The sequence below is a fragment of the Entelurus aequoreus genome, linkage group LG18, assembly GCF_033978785.1.
Source record: "Entelurus aequoreus isolate RoL-2023_Sb linkage group LG18, RoL_Eaeq_v1.1, whole genome shotgun sequence".
NCBI lineage: Eukaryota > Metazoa > Chordata > Actinopteri > Syngnathiformes > Syngnathidae > Entelurus > Entelurus aequoreus.
Window position 1 is genome coordinate 41,222,809 of NC_084748.1, and position 18,616 is coordinate 41,241,424.

Consider the following 18,616-nt stretch of genomic DNA (forward strand, 5'->3'; position numbering starts at 1 on the left):
TCTGCCTCACAATATGAAGGTCCTGGGTTTAATCCCGGGATCTTTCTGTGTTGAGTTTGCATGTTCTCCCTGTGACTGCGTGGGTTCCCTCCGCATACTCTGGCTTCCTCCCATCTCCAAAAACATGCACCTGGGGATAGGTTGATTGGCAACACTAAATTGGCCCTGGTGTGTGAATGTGAGTGTCAGGTTGAAACACTGATGACATCTATTAAACAAGACAAGAAGCAAGGAATTAAACAGTGTACAGTGTCACCACGCTCTGATTAAAGATTGTACGCCTCCTCTTTTATTTGGACTTTCCCCGATTACAATGCAACAGCTGTTTCGAAGGGAAGGGGGTCGTAAACAGCCATCGCTTTTGATTAAAACAGTTCAAAGAAAAGGTCGTAAAAACAGTTCAAAGAAAAGGTCGCCTGGAGGAGAGTCTGGTCCTGCTTTCTCTCCGCTTTGTAGTTCCCGGGTTAAGACAAAATCTTTCTGTGGATTACAATACATCAAACAAACAGAACACCTTCATGTTGCTTCCCATCCTACACAGTGGAGTTTTACAAGCCTTCTTCTTGGTAGGATCAAAGACAGCTTTTGTCTGCTCGCCGGGAACACATTGAAACACAAAGTTTTGTGATAACTTAGATACAATTATTCTAACAGTGAGTGTGAATGTTGTCTGTCTATCTGTGTTGGCCCTGTGATGAGGTGGCGACTTGTCCAGGGTGTACCCCGCCTACCGCCCGAATGCAGCTGAGATAGGCTCCAGCACCCCCCGCGACCGCGAAAGAGACAAGCGGTAAGAAATGGATGGATGGATGGAAAAAAGAGAAAGACGTGTGTTCTTGTCTCACATTGGGATTGTGAATGATAGGCAAAATTCCCCAAAAGTGCAGTTACCCTTTAAAATACAAACATAAAATAAATAGCTAACTGAAAGCAATGGTACAGAGGACTAAAGGGAAGAAATGTTAGGGAGATAGGGAGAGTAAAACCACAACCATTCTGGAGGCAAAAGGTAACAAGCACAAACAAAAGTACTGGGAAGAGACTAAAGTCCAATGTACTTGCAAAAGAGAAATTTTAAAAGTAAGCTGACAAAGTTTTTTATTAGGACAACCCTAATGTTAATTAGACTGTTTTATTCACCATCCATCCGACTTTCACAGCATCTGCTGAGAGTAATTCAGGTCCTAAGACAAATGCAGTTGGGGACTCCTTGCCAAGTGTGAGTATACACTCTAAGAAACAATCTGGCTGCGCTTGTTCTTGAAAATATGCGATGGTCTCCATGTATCAGCGACGGCTTTACAGGACCTAGTTGAAACCCAGTCACATATATATTCTCATTTCCCAAGTCTCTTGTGAGAGATTCTGCCATTAGATGTTCAAGAAGACAATCTTACTGAACTAGTAAAAGTCAAGATGAAAAGTCATCTTACTGTGTGCAAATAGTGGTGCACAACTTTCAACTGCAGGGGGGTCCAAAGTGCGGCCCGGGGGCCGTTTGTGGCCCGCAGGTCATTTTTTAACGGCCCCACGGCACATTTTAAAAATACGATTGAAAACAATTAAAAACATGATAAGTAGTATAAAAGAGCAAACAGGTGAAATGTAACAAGAAAATGTCGCAATGTATACGCTAATAACACAAAGCTGCCATGCAGGCTGTTTCTTTCTTCAATGTCATTAAGAATTATTGACTTATTCAAGGCTCCAATTACGTCACATCTGAGATATTTTGGGGGAAAATGTTGCATATTTTGTGTTTGCCATATAAAAAAATGAGCTGTTCTTTATAAAGAAGGTCCTAAAACAAACAAACGAAAAACATAAACAACAATAAAACGTATAATTGACGGATAGATCTGAAGTTGATTTCGAGATTATTGTGTTAAAAGTAAACAGTAAAAAAAAAATATAATTTATTTTTCAACACTATAATTATTTGGATCCCCAATAATTTTAGTGTGATTTGTTTTTAAGTGTCATTGCTCAAAAAATAATAATGAATTAAAATCAATGTTGTTATGAGTTATTGACCTTTTTAAGGCTCCAATTATTATATTATCTCAAATATTCCACTTAAAAATTGTATTGTGTGAAACTATTACATATTTTGTATTTTTTCCATAAAAAACTGGGTTTTCTTTGACAACAAGAGCAAACAACTTAAATCTTTAAAACCGTTATATTGACAGATAGACCTAATGTTGATCTAGAGATTTAAAACGTGAATAATAATAAAAATAATAATACTGAATAATGACACATTTTTAATATTTTTTTGACCAAAACCTTTTGGGATCCCTGGGATCAAGCCTGAGTGGAGGCCTGAATGTATATTTTTTACACATATATTGTATTGTTTTTTAAAATAAAAATATCAAAATGGCCCCCGCTTGCTTTGATTTTTCAGAATGTGGCCCTCGGTGGAAAAAGTTTGGACACCCCTGTTCTACTGCCAAGGGAATAAAAACAAATCTCATAACAAACTACTCCCTAATAAAGCCAATGGAATGTACCATGTTTTTTGGACTATAAGGCACACTTAAAATCCTTTCATTTTCTGAAAAATCGACAGTGCACCTTATAACCAGGTGCGCCTAAATTTGCACAGGTTATTTCTGGTTGCGCTTACCGATCTCGAAGCGATTTTATTTGGTACAAAGTGTAAAGATAAGTGTGAGAAAGCAAGCCCAAAACTTTGACGCTTCATTGAGAATATAGAACATTAGGAGATCATCGTTGACTTCAGGAAGCACCAGTCCAGCCACGCTCCACTCTTCATCAACGGCACAGCAGTGGAGATAGTAAGCAGCACCAAGTTCCTGGGGGTGCAGATAACTGACAATATAACCTGGTCCCTACACACCGGAGCTCAGCAGCGCATGCACTTTTTGCGTTGGATGAAAAAAGCACAGCTCCCTCCCCCCATTCTCACCACATTCTACAGAGGCACTATAGAGAGCCTACTGACCAACTGCATCTCTGTCTGGACTGGAGCCTGCAGTGCCTCAGACTGGAAGTCTCTCCAGAGAGTGGTGAGGACGGCGGAAAAGATCATCAGGACTCCTCTTCCTCCTATCCAGGAGATCGCAAAAAGCCGCTGCCTGACCAGGGCTCAGAAAATCTGCAAAGACTCCTCCCACCCCCACCAGGGACTGTTTTCACTGCTGGACTCTAGAAAGAGGTTCCACAGCCTCCGAAGCAGAACCTCCAGGTTCTGTAACAGCTTCTTCCCTCAGGCCGTAAGACTCTTGAACGCATCATAATTAAATTATGCCCTCAACTCCCCCCAAAATGGATTAACTTGCTGGAATAAAAAAGACAATATAACATACATCCATAAACGTGGACGCATGTGAAAAAGTGCAATATATTTATCTGTACAGTAATCTATTTATTTATTTATATATATGTATTTATTGTATATATATATTTATTTATTATTTATATATATTTATTTATTTATATATGCACCTTATTGCTTTTTTATCTTGCACTACAATGAGCTTATGTAACGAAATTTTGTTCTTATCTGTGCTGTAAAGTTCAAATTTGAATGACAGTAAAAAGGAAGTCGGCACTCAAAAATCCGTCAAAATGTTTTGGTAAACTACGAAACCGCACCGCTTGATGGATTGTCGGCGTACTTCAACTTCTGGGTATTATTACCGAAGGACCCCAAAATGGCACCAATTTGGAGACATTATCTGGTGTTTTGTAATATTATGCAAAACTAACTTTTCTTACCTGTTGGTACCTGCTGATGTGTATTTGGGATTCCAATAAATCCTGAAAATTTGCACGAGTCCGCCATTGTAGTCCACGCCGGCACCTTCTTTTTCTTTATCCTCTTGTTGTGGGGCATTAATCCTCTGCTGTAGCCTTTTTTAATATGACGTAGTGTACAGTTCTAACTAGGGTTGTCACGATCCCAATATTTTGATACCGGTACCGATTAGATTAGATTAGAGTTTAATAAACACAACTTTATTAACAAAATATTAAATGCTTCATGATTTATGGTTGCCCATCATTGTATGTGCTTTAAGAAAAATACAATTATGAGTAAGTACTAAAAACAAAACTATGGATAAATGTATCCAGATAAGCCATGTAGCAGGTAAAACACACAAGGGGTTGAGGTGGGCGTGGTTGGGGTGGGCGGACTTTGGTGGTAGCGGGGGTGTATATTGTAGCGTCCCGGAAGAGTTAGTGCTGCAAGGGGTTTTGGGTATTTGTTCTGTTGTGTTTATGTTGTGTTACGGTGCGGATGTTCTCCCGAAATGTGTTTGTCATTCGTGTTTGGTGTGGGTTCACAGTGTGGCGTGTATTTGTAACACTGTTAAAATTGTTTATACGGCCACCCTCAGTGTGACCTGTATGGCTGTTGATCAAGTATGCCTTGCATTCACTTATGTGTGTGTAAAAGCCGTAGATATTACGTGACTGGGCCGGCACGCTGTTTGTATGGAGGAAAAGCAGACGTGACGACAGGTTGTAGAGGACGCTAAAGGCAGTGCTTTTAAGGCATGGCCCCAATAATGTTGTCCGGGTGGAAATTGGGAGAAATTCGGGAGAATGGTTGCCCCGGGAGATTTTCGAGAGGGGCACTGAAATTCGGGAGTCTCCTGGGAAAATCGGGAGGGTTGGCAAGTATGCTCATCAGACCCAGGTGTGCGGATTGGTGATTGCCTGCAGCCGTGCAGGCGCGTGGCCACGATGCAGGAAGTGCGAGCAGGGCCGGAGGTGCCGTAAACGGCCCACGGGCTATAATTTTAGGTTAAAACCCAAAATATTTAAATCAGAGCCAATTGTTGTTTAGTTCTTTTGCTCTTGACATTTTTGCTCAAAATAGTTTATATATTGTAGTAAACGGGAATAAGGAAATTATTCAAATATGTATTTGACATTGTTATGATACCATCCTTAATTTTTGTCTGATTATAAAATATCATACACCAAGTAAATAAAAGGGACTGTATTGTGGCCCTTTTAGTCGGGACCCCGGGTGGACCACTAGCCTGTGCATCGGTTGCTGACCCGTCTCCGCTCGGGATGGTTTCCTGTTGGCCCCGCTGTGGACTGGACTCCCGCTGATGTGTTGGATCCACTGTGGACTGGACTTTCACAATGTTATGTCAGACCCACTCGACATCCGTTGCTTTCGGTCTCCCCTAGAGGGGGGGGGGGTTACCCACATATGCGGTCCTCTCCAAGGTTTCTCATAGTCATTCACCGACGTCCCACTGGGGTGAGTTTTTCCTTGCCCGTATGTGGGCTCTGTACCGAGGATGTCGTTGTGGCTTGTACAGCCCTTTGAGACACTTGTGATTTAGGGCTATATAAATAAACATTGATTGATTGATTGATTGATTGATTGAATCTTTCATCAATAGAAACAAACTAAATGGTAAATGGGTTATACTTGTATAGCGCTTTTTTACCTTCAAGGTACTCAAAGCGCTTTGACACTATTTCCACATTCACACATTCACACACTGCCATGCAAGGCCCTAACCACGACCCATCAGGAGCAAGGGTGAAGTGTCTTGCTCAAGGACACAACGGACGTGACGAGGTTGGTAGAAGGTGGGGATCGAACCAGGAACCCTCAAGTTGCTGACATGGCCCCTCTCCAGACTGCGCCACACCGTCCCCAACTACAAAAAATACACAAAAATGGTCTGGTAGAAATGAGGTAGCAACAAGAGTACAAAAATTGCACCAGTAACACTACAATAAACTATACTCACAGAAGAGCAATGTCTGGGGTCACGAGGCGCAAGGCGGACAAGGCAGCAACAGGAAAAACTCTTTCCAGAATGGCAAGTACTTATAAACTAGTAGCTTACCAGTGCTACAAAGTAAAAACATGAATTTCCTCAGGCCAACCTGCAGACTGGAAGAAAATGAAACAAACAAAACCCCAATGATCCTGCATTCTCATTCTGCAGCCAAGGAGTCTAAATACCCCTAATTGCCAAGTGGCTGCAGGTGCACCTCCTTAGGGAGCAGATGGATATAAGAGAGAACCGAAATCATTATCTAACAGTAAATACTGATACTTGAGATGTCATAATCATTCAATATTTTTATGAATCTGCCTCTAGTTTGTTGATAATGACTATGATAATACAGGAAAAAGATGTTATCAAAATATAAATATTGGTGACATCATGATCCTGATCATTGGATTGCATCGGGGGCCCTTTTTTAACTGATCGGCTGATGAGCTGCCGGGCCCAGCCGATACTTACCACAGCTGTATCGCAGTGTTTACATGCAAAATATCCTACTCACCAGAAACATTCCTTAAAAAAGGGATGCACGGTCAGGGAGACGCAATTATATGTTTATATTGCACATGCAAGAGTTGCATGAATTCCAAAAAGGTGTGCGTCTTGACAGAACACTGGCTCCATTTATAGAATGTATCCATCCATCCATCCATTTTCTACCCCTTGTCCCTTCCGGGATCGCGGGGGGGTGCTGGATTCTTATAGTTACCTATAGTATAGTAGGAAGGGGGATTAATTTGGCCCCATTCGTTATGGTTTACCTGACACATGAAACGTGACAAATTGGGGGCGTGCACGATCCACTTTAGCCGCCAGATTGCAGTGAAGCGTTGTATATCTTTAAATGTGTTTTGATGCAATTCCAACATTCACCACAGCGTCAGTAGCTATGAAGAGTGGCGCTTTCCATAATTTTCATTGTAAAATGATTAACTCGCCCGGTTTCTCTCAAGCGATATCCATCCAGGAATGGGTCCCTATGAATTCCTTCCTTAACACCTCTAAAGGCCTTAGTGGCCACATGCGTGGACAGCACCTTTTTAGCTCTCATTTCCAAAATTGTGTACACTACTGAATTGGGGTCTTATGCCGACATATGGACACTTATACTGCCATCTGGTGGTTTCACAAGAGTACAACATACAAATTTAAAAATAAAAATGAGCATGAAGTACACATTTGTGTACTTATGGACTATGTACATCATATAAAAAGATGATTTTTAGTTTGTATACTTTAGCTTTTAAATAGACCCCTTTTAGACCAGTTGATCTGCCGTCTCTTTTCTGCTCTGCCCCCATCTCCTGCGTGGAGAGGGTGTCCGGTGACCACAGGTGAGGCGTTAGCTGTTCAAAGTCGGGACCCGTGGTGGACCAATCCACTATGCACTTTAGTCGGAGACCTCTCTGTGCTGCTGACTTGTCTCCATTTAAAATGATCCCATGCTGGCCCCACTATGGACTGGACTCTCACACTATTAACTAGATCCACTTGACATCCATTGCACCGTTCAACCGGGGGGTCCCCACATCTGCGGTCCCCTCCAGGGTTTCTCATTGTTTCCCATTGGGTTGAGTTTTTTCTTGCCCTGATGTGGGATCTGAGCCGAGGATGTCGCTGTGGCTTGTGCAGCCCTTTGAGACACTTGTGATGAAGGGCTATATAAATAAACGTTGATTGATTGATTGATACTATAGTATAGTCGACGTCAGGATCAGTAAGGATCATTTCGGCCCGAATTGCGGAAGAAGTGTTTTCATGCGTATCAATGTGAATGACTATCGGCATAAACCACTCGTTTCAATCAGAATTTAAATTTGATCTGAACGTGTGTGATCCGGTCAGAATATTCTGAATGGTTAAGTTTTTAATCTGATTAGTTTTGTCCATGTGCACATAGTTTACGTGAACATGAATAATTGGTTCTACCCTTGACAAAAGTCCCTTTTTTCGCAAAGAAAAAAAAAAAGGACACTTTGAAGACACTATAATACTGTTTCCAAACCCACCAGTTTCCAAAAGACAACAGGAGATCAAGGGTATTGTCCTAAAAAGGAGACACCTTCAAAGGCCTACTGAAATGATTTTTTTATTGAAACGGGGATAGCCGATCCATTCTATGTGTCATACTTGATCATTTCGCGATATTGCCATATTTTTGCTGAAAGGATTTAGTAGAGAACATCGACTATGAAGTTCGCAACTTTTGGTCGCTGATAAAAAAAGCCTTGCCTGTACCGGAAGTAGCGTGACGTCACAAGTTGGAAGGCTCCTCACATTTCCCCATTGTTTACCCCAGCAGTGAGAGCGATTCGGACAGAGAAAGCGACGATTACCCCATTCATTTGAGCCAGGATGAAAGATTCGTGGATGAAGTACGTGAGAGTGAAGGACTAGAGTGCAGTGCAGGACGCATCTTTTTTCGCTCTGACCGTAACTTATGTACAAGCTGGCTCATTGGATTCCACACTCTCCTTTTTCTATTGTGGATCACGGATTTGTATTTTAAACCACCTCGGATACTATATCCTCTTGAAAATGAGAGTCGAGAACGCGAAATGGACATACACAGTGACTTTTATCTCCACGACAATACATCCGCGAAGCACTTTAGCTACGGAGCTAATGTGATAGCATCATGCTTAAATGCAGATAGAAACAAAATAAATAAACCCCTGACTGAAAGGATAGACAGAAGATCAACAATACTATTAAACCATGGACATGTAACTACACGGTTAATGCTTCCCAGCCTGGCGAAGCTTAACAATGCTGTTGCTAACGACGCCATTGAAGCTAACTTAGCAACGGGACCTCACAGAGCTATGATAAAAAAAGTAGCGCTCCACCTACGCCAGCCAGCCCTCATCTGCTCATCAACACCCGTGCTCACCTGCGTTCCAGCGATCGACGGAAGGACGAAGGACTTCACCCAATCATCTGTGCGGTCGGCGGCTAGCGTCGGATAGCGCGTCTGCTATCCAAGTCAAAGTCCTCCTGGTTGTGTTGCTACAGCCAGCCGCTAATACACCGATCCCACCTACAACTTTCTTCTTTGCAGTCTTCATTGTTCATTAAACAAATTGCAAAAGATTCACCAACACAGATGTCCAGAATACTGTGTAATTTTGAGATGAAAACAGAGCTTTTTTGTATTGGATTCAATGGTGTCCGAATACTTCCGTTTAACTCTTGACGTCACGCGCATACGTCATCACACATAGACGTTTTCAACCGGAAGTTTAGCGGGAAATTTAAAATTGCACTTTATAAGTTAACCCGGCCGTATTGGCATGTGTTGCAATGTTAAGATTGCATCATTGATATATAAACTATCAGACTGCGTGGTCGGTAGTAGTGGGTTTCAGTAGGCCGTTAAGAAATGGTGAAAAAAAGCCTTTGAAGATGGAAAGGCTTAAATGCGTTTATAGTCAATATTAAAACCCGACTGTCATCCCGCCGCAGAGCAGAGAACTTAAGGAAAAGCAGAAGGAAAAAAGAGCAAACTAGGACACGGTTCTATCAAGATCTCTTCAAGTTCCTTAAAAGTATTTTCATAAAGGTAGACCTGGATGATCATCTGATAGCAACACACTCTGTCCCTAGTCGGTAGGAGCGGCTGGGCATTCCTTCGGATATCCCGCCAATTGACACCCCTAAACATCACTTTCCGAACGACCATTCATCGTGGAAAGAGGTGGAAAACCGCGCATTGGGCGAGAACAGCATCAGCCCTGGGGCCCAATGGTGTCCCATACAAAGTGTATAAGAACGCCCCAGATGTCTTGAGGTTTCTCTGGAAGCTCATGAGAACAGCATGTCAGAAGAAGGTAATACCTAAATTGTGGCGATGGGCAGGCAAAGTCCTCATCCAAAGGAGAACAATGCAGTTAACATCAGCCAACTCGACCCAATCTCCTTTCTAAACATTGAGGGCAAAATCTTCTTTAGCCGAGTATCTGCGAAGAAACAAGAACATTGACACATCTGTAAAAGGCCGGAATATTGTGTTTTTCCGGGTGCACGGCATGATCTAGCACCAGATCCAAATGGCAAAAGTGGAAAAAAAAGACCTCCATGTAGTCTTTTTGGACCTTTCAAATGCATTTGTCTCAGTGCACTATGAACCCTTTTTTCCGCTTTACGGACACCATCACATTTAAATCCTACTTACAGGATGTGCAGTTTTGGTTTACCACGGCTGACCTGGTTGCATGGCTCAGTTGTTAGAGCGGCTGTGCCAGCAACTTGATCCTAGTCACTACCGTTGTGTCTTTGGGCAAAGCACTTTACCCACCTGCTCTCAGTGCCACCCACTCTGGTTTAAATGTAGCTTAAAGATGTAGATAATGTGGTTCACTCTATAAAATGCTTTGAATCTTTAAAGAAAAAAGTGCTAAAAAAATATAATTCACTTCACTTCACTGACTTTACCACTTCCTGGAAGTAGGCATCGTGGCAGGATGCACTATCCCACCCCATCATCCGAGCCTCAAGGGGGGTTGTAGGCGGACAGCGAGTAGACTCTGGTCAGCGTCTTCATCCACTCAGAGAACATTGACCACCACCGTACCAAGCAACAGGAAGCTGCTTAGAAAACTGGAAGAAAACATCAGCTGGGCCCGTCTCACTTGTGAAGAGAGTGCTTTCTGACCTGAAATTCTTTATTGGGGGTGATCCAATCCAAACAGTATCAGAGTAGCCTGTTAAAAGCATTGGCAGATTGTATGATGCAAGCCTGAAGGACAAAGATCAGGTGCAACAGCTGCGTAAGGACATCAGCAGTGATCTACAGTCCATTGACAAGACCGAGCTGCCTGGAAAGGGCAAGGTCGGGTGCCTGCAGTTTGGACTTTCACCCCGGATGTTGTGGCCCCTTACAGTTTATGAGGTCCCAATCTCAACTGTGGAAAAGTTGGAACGATGAGTCACAGGCTATATCAAGAAATGGCTCAGAGTCCCGCAATGCCTTATCACCATAGTCCTCTACAGAAATGGCATTCTCAAGCTGCCCCTCACCAGTCTTACAGAGGAAATCAAGTGTACAAAAACAGGGCTCCAAATGACGCTGAGTGAATCCAGATACCTAATGGTGAGCAACAACGCACCAACAGAGACAGCCAGTCAGGGACGTGATGGTACAGTGTGGAGAAGAGTATGGTCAGCTGGAAGGTCATGTGGACCATGGAAGCAAGGCCGCTGAGCTTTTCCATCAGAGCTACATACGACAACGTCCTTCCATTTTAAGTTTCCCTTCACCAGTGGTTCAGTGCAGAACCTGGGTGGGCCCTTTGTTCCATGCCAGCCACCCTCAGGCACATTCACTCCGTTGCAAAACCCTTCTCTCCTGAGGACGGTACATGTAACATCACAACCAAGTCCTAAAGATTGTTGCATCCACACTGGAGGATAAACGAGCTGGGCAAACTCCTCACTACTACCAACAGCCAACTACCTAGACAATTACCTTTGTCCGTGAGGGGACCAAGGTAAAAGGAGTGGCTCCACACCATCTGAGCAAGGCCAGCTATGCTTAGCTCATGACGGGAAGATGCTAGTTGCCATTGACCGGCAGCTTGGGTTTCCACCAGAGATTGCTGTAACCTCCCTGAGCAGTGCAACCAGTGCACCTTGTGCAACCCAGGCACCGAAACATTCTTCTCTAAAAAAGGTGTACGAAATCAAACTCACAGTACTCTTATGAGCGAAAACATCTACGCTATGCCGAGCTTGTAGCTGAGGTACTACAGCTGCGCCCAGTGGAGGGAGGTTGTGGGGGTTTTGTGTCAAGATCAACCACCAGACTGCTTGCGGACCTGGGAACCAGAGGCCAAAACCAGCGTTCAGCCATCAAAGCTGCATCACAGGCAGTCGAGATAAGCACCAAGTGGATTTTTATGATGAGGAAAGACCCCTGCTGGGCCTCGAAGTTGGAAACAAGTACCCGGTAGGTATGCGGTCAGCTCAGGTTTGACTCAGGTAAAAGGACGCCCCTGCCATGCAGAGTCCCATTGGAAGTCAGCTATTTAACAATGTGACCCTCATAACTGAATGGATTGACGCAGGCTCAGGCAGCCTTTAGTGACCTCGTTTTTCCTTTCGAGTTCATGCAAGTGCAGCATCTCTCTAGTCTGTCAGTGAAAACTTTCTCTCTCTCTCTCTCTCTCTCTCTCTCTTTCTCTCTCTCTCTCTCTCTTACCTTTTCACTTGGGCACACTTTGCCCCTTCCTGCTTCATTTACTATTGATTTAATTTTTCACGGCTATTTGCCTGTGCATCAAGAGAGTTCATCCCCACTATGACTGGGCAGCTGCTGATAGCTGGAAGCAGTCTTGTTAGCCTAATATGCTGGGCCGATTACGATGCTACGTGCTGTTGTTGTCTTTAGACAATGTGTCAAAAGTTCACCAATGTGGAAACGTGTTACTGATGAGACAGGCGTTGAATACTATCCATCTTCAATCGCTTATCCGGAATCGGGTCGCGGGGACAACAGCTCCAGCAGAGACCCCCAGACTTCCCTCTCCAGAGCAACATTAGCAACTTCCTCCTGGGGAATCCCGAAGCGTTCCTAGGCCAGAGAGGAGATGTATTCCCCCCATCTGGTCCTTGGCCTGCCGCGGGGTCTCCTCCCAGTGGGACATGCACCGAGGACCTCTCTAGGGAGACGCTCGTGAGGCATCCGCACGAGATACCCGAACCACCTAGTTGAATACTAAGTTCATCAAAAACTTGTTCCGCCAACAGTTAACTTGAGATTCGCGGTAAGGATAGAGTAGCGCCAAGATTATCCGCCTGTTGTTGTGAGCAGCGTAACCCTTAACATGGAGGCGGAAATGCCGCTTTGTGAACATTATATATATACTGTATATATATGTCGCCACAACATAATTAATAAAAATAAGACAAACACAGCACTATAACACAAATGATACATAAATAAAATCTAATTCAATGCTTAATTTAGGACCATTTAAGTCCCATCTTAAAACTCATTTGTATACTCTAGCCTTTAAATAGACCCCCTTTTTAGACCAGTTGATCTGCCGTTTCTTTTCTTCTCTCCTCTGCTCCCCTCTTCCTTGGAGGGGGGGTTGCACAGGTCCGGTGGCCATGGATGAAGTGCTTGCTGTCCAGAGTCGGGACCCCGGGTGGACCGCTAGCCTGTGCATCGGTTGGGGACATCTCTGAGCTGCTGACCCGTCTCCGCTCGGGACGGTTTCCTGCTGGCCCCACTATGGACTGGACTCTCGCTGATGTGTTGGATCCACTGTGGACAGGACTTTCACAATATTATGTCAGACCCACTCGACATCCATTGCTTTCGGTCTCCCCTAGAGGGGGGTTACCCACATATGCGGTCCTCTCCAAGGTTTCTCATAGTCATTCACATCGACGTCCCACTGGGGTGAGTTTTTCCTTGCCCGTATGTGGGCTCTGTACCGAGGATGTCGTTGTGGCTTGTGCAGCCCTTTGAGACACTTGTGATTTAGGGCTATATAAATAAACATTGATTGATTGATTGATTGATTGATTGACCATTTAAAATTTATAATAAGGTTTTTTTTTTTTTTGTTGTTTTTTTTATGTCCGATGTAGTGAAGCTGCAATATTTGAAGCACAATTACCGAGGAAAAACTGCATTGTTGATGTAGTACAGAGACATGTGCTTTGCCATCGTGTGCAGCATTAATTACATTTTTTTTTACAGTAATTGATTCAATAAATTAATTCCCGCCGTTTACGCATTATATTTGGCAGCCCTTATATATTCTGTATATATATAGATACAGAATATCCCGATGGGAAAAGAGAGGCTTCTGTGCTCCCATTATTTAATGTCTGTACGTGATAACTAAGGCAATTACTTACTACCTGTTTCTTTTCCTACTTGAAGAGGTGTTTATGTAGACCCAGCACAGCTTCAAGTCGAGACTATTTGTGGAAATATGATATAGTCAAGTTGACTGGTCAGGCCAAATAAACCCTTAGGCCACCAGAAAATGTTGTGTTTGCCAAAAACAAACAAACACGACCTATGACTGTTTTATTATCCTACATGTTCAAGCACGGGTCCCCGAACATTTTAACTCTAGGACTACATTAGGGTAAAATCTTTTGTTTATTATGTATACGTATCAGTGGTGGGCCGTCAGGGCCAGCAAGGCCTTCTCTGCTGGCCCATCATAACCAGAAATCATGATCATAAATAAAGATAAATGTATTTTTGAATGTACTTTGCTTAAATATCTAAAATTATTCATTTTCTCTTCATTTCATATTATGATCCCTGCAGTGCTGTTGTTTTTAGGTTTTAGTTTGTAACCAATCAGAAATCAGCTAGCTTATGTTGCCATGCTGTACGAAATCAGCCCGGGGCCTTCAGAATCAATATTGCGGGCATCCGTGCACTGTAAGTGAATGGGCACATACAGTTGATAGATAATTGCGATAGCCAATCAGATCACGAGTTGTTGTCAGTAAGGCCTTCTAGCTGGCCTAAAGTTGAACGTGACATTTACGCATCCTGTGATTGGATACTCACTGGGACCGTTAGCGGATGGATTTGAGAACACATAGAGTTGATAGACAGTTGCGATAGCGAATCAGATCACAAGTTGTTGGCAGTAGCCTAATTTTAACGAGACTGTGAATGGATATATTTACTTGTCATTCCAAAGTGAGTATCCATTTACGAGTTTCAATTTAGCAAGAATCAGGCAGTGTTCCGCCGTAACCCACAAAGAAGGAGAAAAAAATGTTCATTAGGTGGCAGATATATATTTGCAAGGCCATTTTCAAGAAGGATATTTAAAGAGAAACTACATCTTGTCGGCCAACTCCTGAAGCTAGCTCAGCTGTTGCGGCGATGAAACGGGGAAATGCCCGACATTTCCACTCGAATAAACCGACTACGAGGGGTACCACTGGCTTTTCCGGCGTCAAATGGGTTCTACAAATTGTGAGTTCAAATATTGTATTTCTTTATTTTTTCACGTTTATTATGTTTTTTGCTATTTTAATTTTGACAGTACCTCATAAGATATGTTTTACTTTCTGATGCGGGTTTATTGATTTTAAAAAGTGATAGAAAATAACCCGTTTTGTACACTGTTTAGGTGATCTATGTACAGTAGTGCGTAAATGTGTTCCTGTATAGTATTTCTCCAGCAATGGTCATGTGGTGACATAAATTATGGTATTTTGAGAGGTAATCATTGAAGTCGGACATCACTGAAGGCCTATATATATATATATATATATGTATATATATATATATATATATATATATATATATATATATATATTATATATATATATATATATATATATATATATATATATATGTATATATGTATATTAGGGCTGTCAAAACGATAACAATATTTAATCACACTTAATAGCATTTTGTTCATAGGAAACTCAAATTTAATCGCGATTAATCAGATATATATATAATTTTTCTTCATTAAAAAGTGTATACAAGACACATATTTTTCAAGTTTTAACACCATGAACAGACGATTAAGTTGCTTTAATGAAATGTGTTTTAAACATTAGGCTTTTTTAAACAGCTCAATACAAAAAGGATAAACAGGATTTGATGCCTGCTGTGTGTTGGTGTCTTGCCAGATTTTACATTTAGTAAAAATTCAGAATTTGTATTCCTGCTTTAGGAGCACTTGCAGTCAAAGGAGGAGCTACACTTCCATGTTTAGATACCAGTTTCATGCAATTATAACACAAAATGTTGATTGTTATGATCATCTTTTGCTTGTCAAAGATGTTTGGTAATATCCATTTATCCATTTACAAAAGTTTGTCCCTTTTGGGGTTGCGGGGAGGGAGGACTGGGGACCGGAGCCTAATCTGTGATATTTCTACCTGAATAAATGCTTTTGATATTCTGTACATTACATGTTGTACAAGTTAATGGTCTTTATATTGCTGCGTGACAATGTGTTAACCTTCTATATTAATGACTAAAATGTAATATTCCGCCTGCTAATCATTTTGTAATTGACGACTCGACCTGAACATTTTATACAATAATTTACATAATATTTCAGCCAGCCAGAAAAAATCCCCCCACCACCCATATTCCTCAGTTGATGTACTAGCATTTATTTACGTGCAAATATCACAGAATAATAATAATAATAATAATAATAATAATAATTACCAAACATCTCTGACAAATGGAGATGAGTACTCTTCAAATTTGAATTGATAAGGTACCTGGGAATCGATACCGGTACTGAACGGTACCAATTTTCGGTATTTTTTTGTGTGTTCATGTGGTAAAAAATGTTTATTTGTGTAATATTGAAATCTTAAAATGTTTCAATGTAACATATGTATTCCTCTTTATCGATTGATCATCAAATAGTAACATGTTTGCAACTGTTTTGCAAATTTCCTCAACATAAAAACATTTAACTACAACAATGTAGTGTTTTTTTTTTTTTTAGTATTGCAGAAAAATAAAACCTGGCTCCATGTAATGCTTTCTTTTTCTATCCGGAAAATATGTGCTTGGGGTCTATGGAGGCAATTAAGTTAAAGGATGGAGTAAAAATAAAGACCTTTTTGGGCAAAAGTATTAAACTCCAAATGAAAGTGAAGCAAAAGCTTGACATTAACATTGCAAAATTTAGTACGAAGAAACCGAGCTGATTATGCAAATTAAGCTACTCTAAGTTCAAATGCAAATTCTCTTATACAGAAGGCTTTTTACCAGTAGCGGATGTAGAGGACGATGATGTCGCTGTTATCGTCACCAAATGTTATTGCTGTCAAACTTGACTTTCAAAAATCTGCACACTTTCACCATGAGAAAAATCCTGTGTTTAACCGGTGCTTCCTTGGATTGGAAGTATACCCGCCACTTGCCTTGATTTTTTGCGTCACAAATATTGCAGGGAGCGTAATCAGCATCAGATTTGGAAAAGACGAGCAACGCTTAACCCTTGTGTAATGTTCATATTGGGTCTGATGAATCCGTTGCATTTTGTGGCTTTTAATGCCTCACAATCAAACACTTTTATGTTAAAATACTGAACAGATGTTTACCTTATCCCAATAAACATCCGTTCAGTATTTTAACATAAAAGTGTTTGATTGTGAGGCATTAAAAGCCACAAAATGCAACGGGTCCATCAGACCCACAAACGCTGGCTGAGTAACAAAAATATGAACGTTGCACGGAAAATGTATCTGCCAGTTTCTGCATCCCACAGGGATTCCTCTTTTGTGTTTCTGCACCTGCGGTTCCCACACAAGGTTGCAACATTGTTTGTCAACACTGTCTGCTCTCATTTTCTCGCACAATTGACCCTCTGATGTTCTGTGTACCAACACTCTGTCCTCCTCCTGTCTAGGCCTGCCGTGTGTGTGTGTGTGTGTGTGTGTGGTACACAGAACATCAATTTCCACACTTCTTTTAGCTGGTTTCGGTCGGTGCCAAAAAAAGTAACAGATCCGGTGCTCATCCCTAGTGACAAAACGTGATTGTATAATGTAAGACATTTTTATTTTGTAAATGTATTTAAACTGGATGTATAACATAGCAGTGATTGGTTTGAGAAAGTGTTTTGACATGTTTTGATGTCGGATCGACTGTTTGCAATACAAAAATTATCCGTTCGACTTCCTGCTGACCGCCTTTCATGTGTGTTCAGCCTTTAAATCGACTTACTTACTAAATCAGTCACAGTAACAATCTAAATGTTTTGTTATCACCGCACCCTTAATTGACCGTAATCTGAACATGGAAGTGAAGCACCACCCACCTCGAGAACGACGCGCACAGCAGGGATGTCGTCTCTTCTCACGGCGAAAAACAGTCGGGAGAACAACTTGTCAAGGCTTTGAACCTGATATTACCATAAGGTGGACTTTCTTTTGTCCATTTCTGCTCGCTTGTGGTTCAGCAGTAGCAAGTGGACTGCAGCCAAGTTACCCCCGCTACGGCACAGTTTGAGGATGAAAAAGAAAGTTTTTTGCGTTAATCGGCCGTTAAAAAAATGAGTGCCCTTATTAAAATGAAAGTTTACATCACATGGACAAAGGTAAGACTTTCTGGAGGAAAGTTCTGTGGTCAGATAAAACAAAAATTGAGCTGTTTGCCCACAATTCCCAGCAACATGTTTGGAGGAGAAAAGGTGAGGCCTTTAATCCCAGGAACACCATCCCTACCGTCAAGCATGGTGGTGGTAGTATTATGCTGTGGGCCTGTTTTGCTGCCAATGGAACTGGTGCTTTACAGAGAGTAAATGGTACAATGAAAAAGGAGGATTACCTCCAAATACTTCAGGACAACCTAAAATCATCAGCCCGGAGGTTGGGTCTTGGGCACAATCGGGTGTTCCAACAGGACAATGACCCCAAACACATGTAACAAGTGGTAAAGGAATGGCTAAATCAGGCTAGAATGAAGGTTTTAGAAAGGCCTTCCCAAGGTTCTGACTTAAACGTGTGAACAATGCTGAAGAAACAAGTCCATGTCAGAAAACCAACACATTTAGCTGAACTGCACCAATTTTGTCAAGAGGAGTGGTCTAAAACTAAACCAGAAGCTTGTGGATGGCTACCAAAAGCGCCTTTTTGCAGTGAAAATTGCCAACGGACATGTAACAAAATATTAACATTGCTGTATGTATACTTTTGACCCAGCAGATTTGGTCACATTTTCAGTAGACCCATAATACATTCATAAAATAACCAAACTTCATGAATGTTTTTTGAGACCAACAAGTATGTGCTCCAATCACTCTATCACAAAAAAATACGAATTGTAGAAATTATTGGAAACTCAA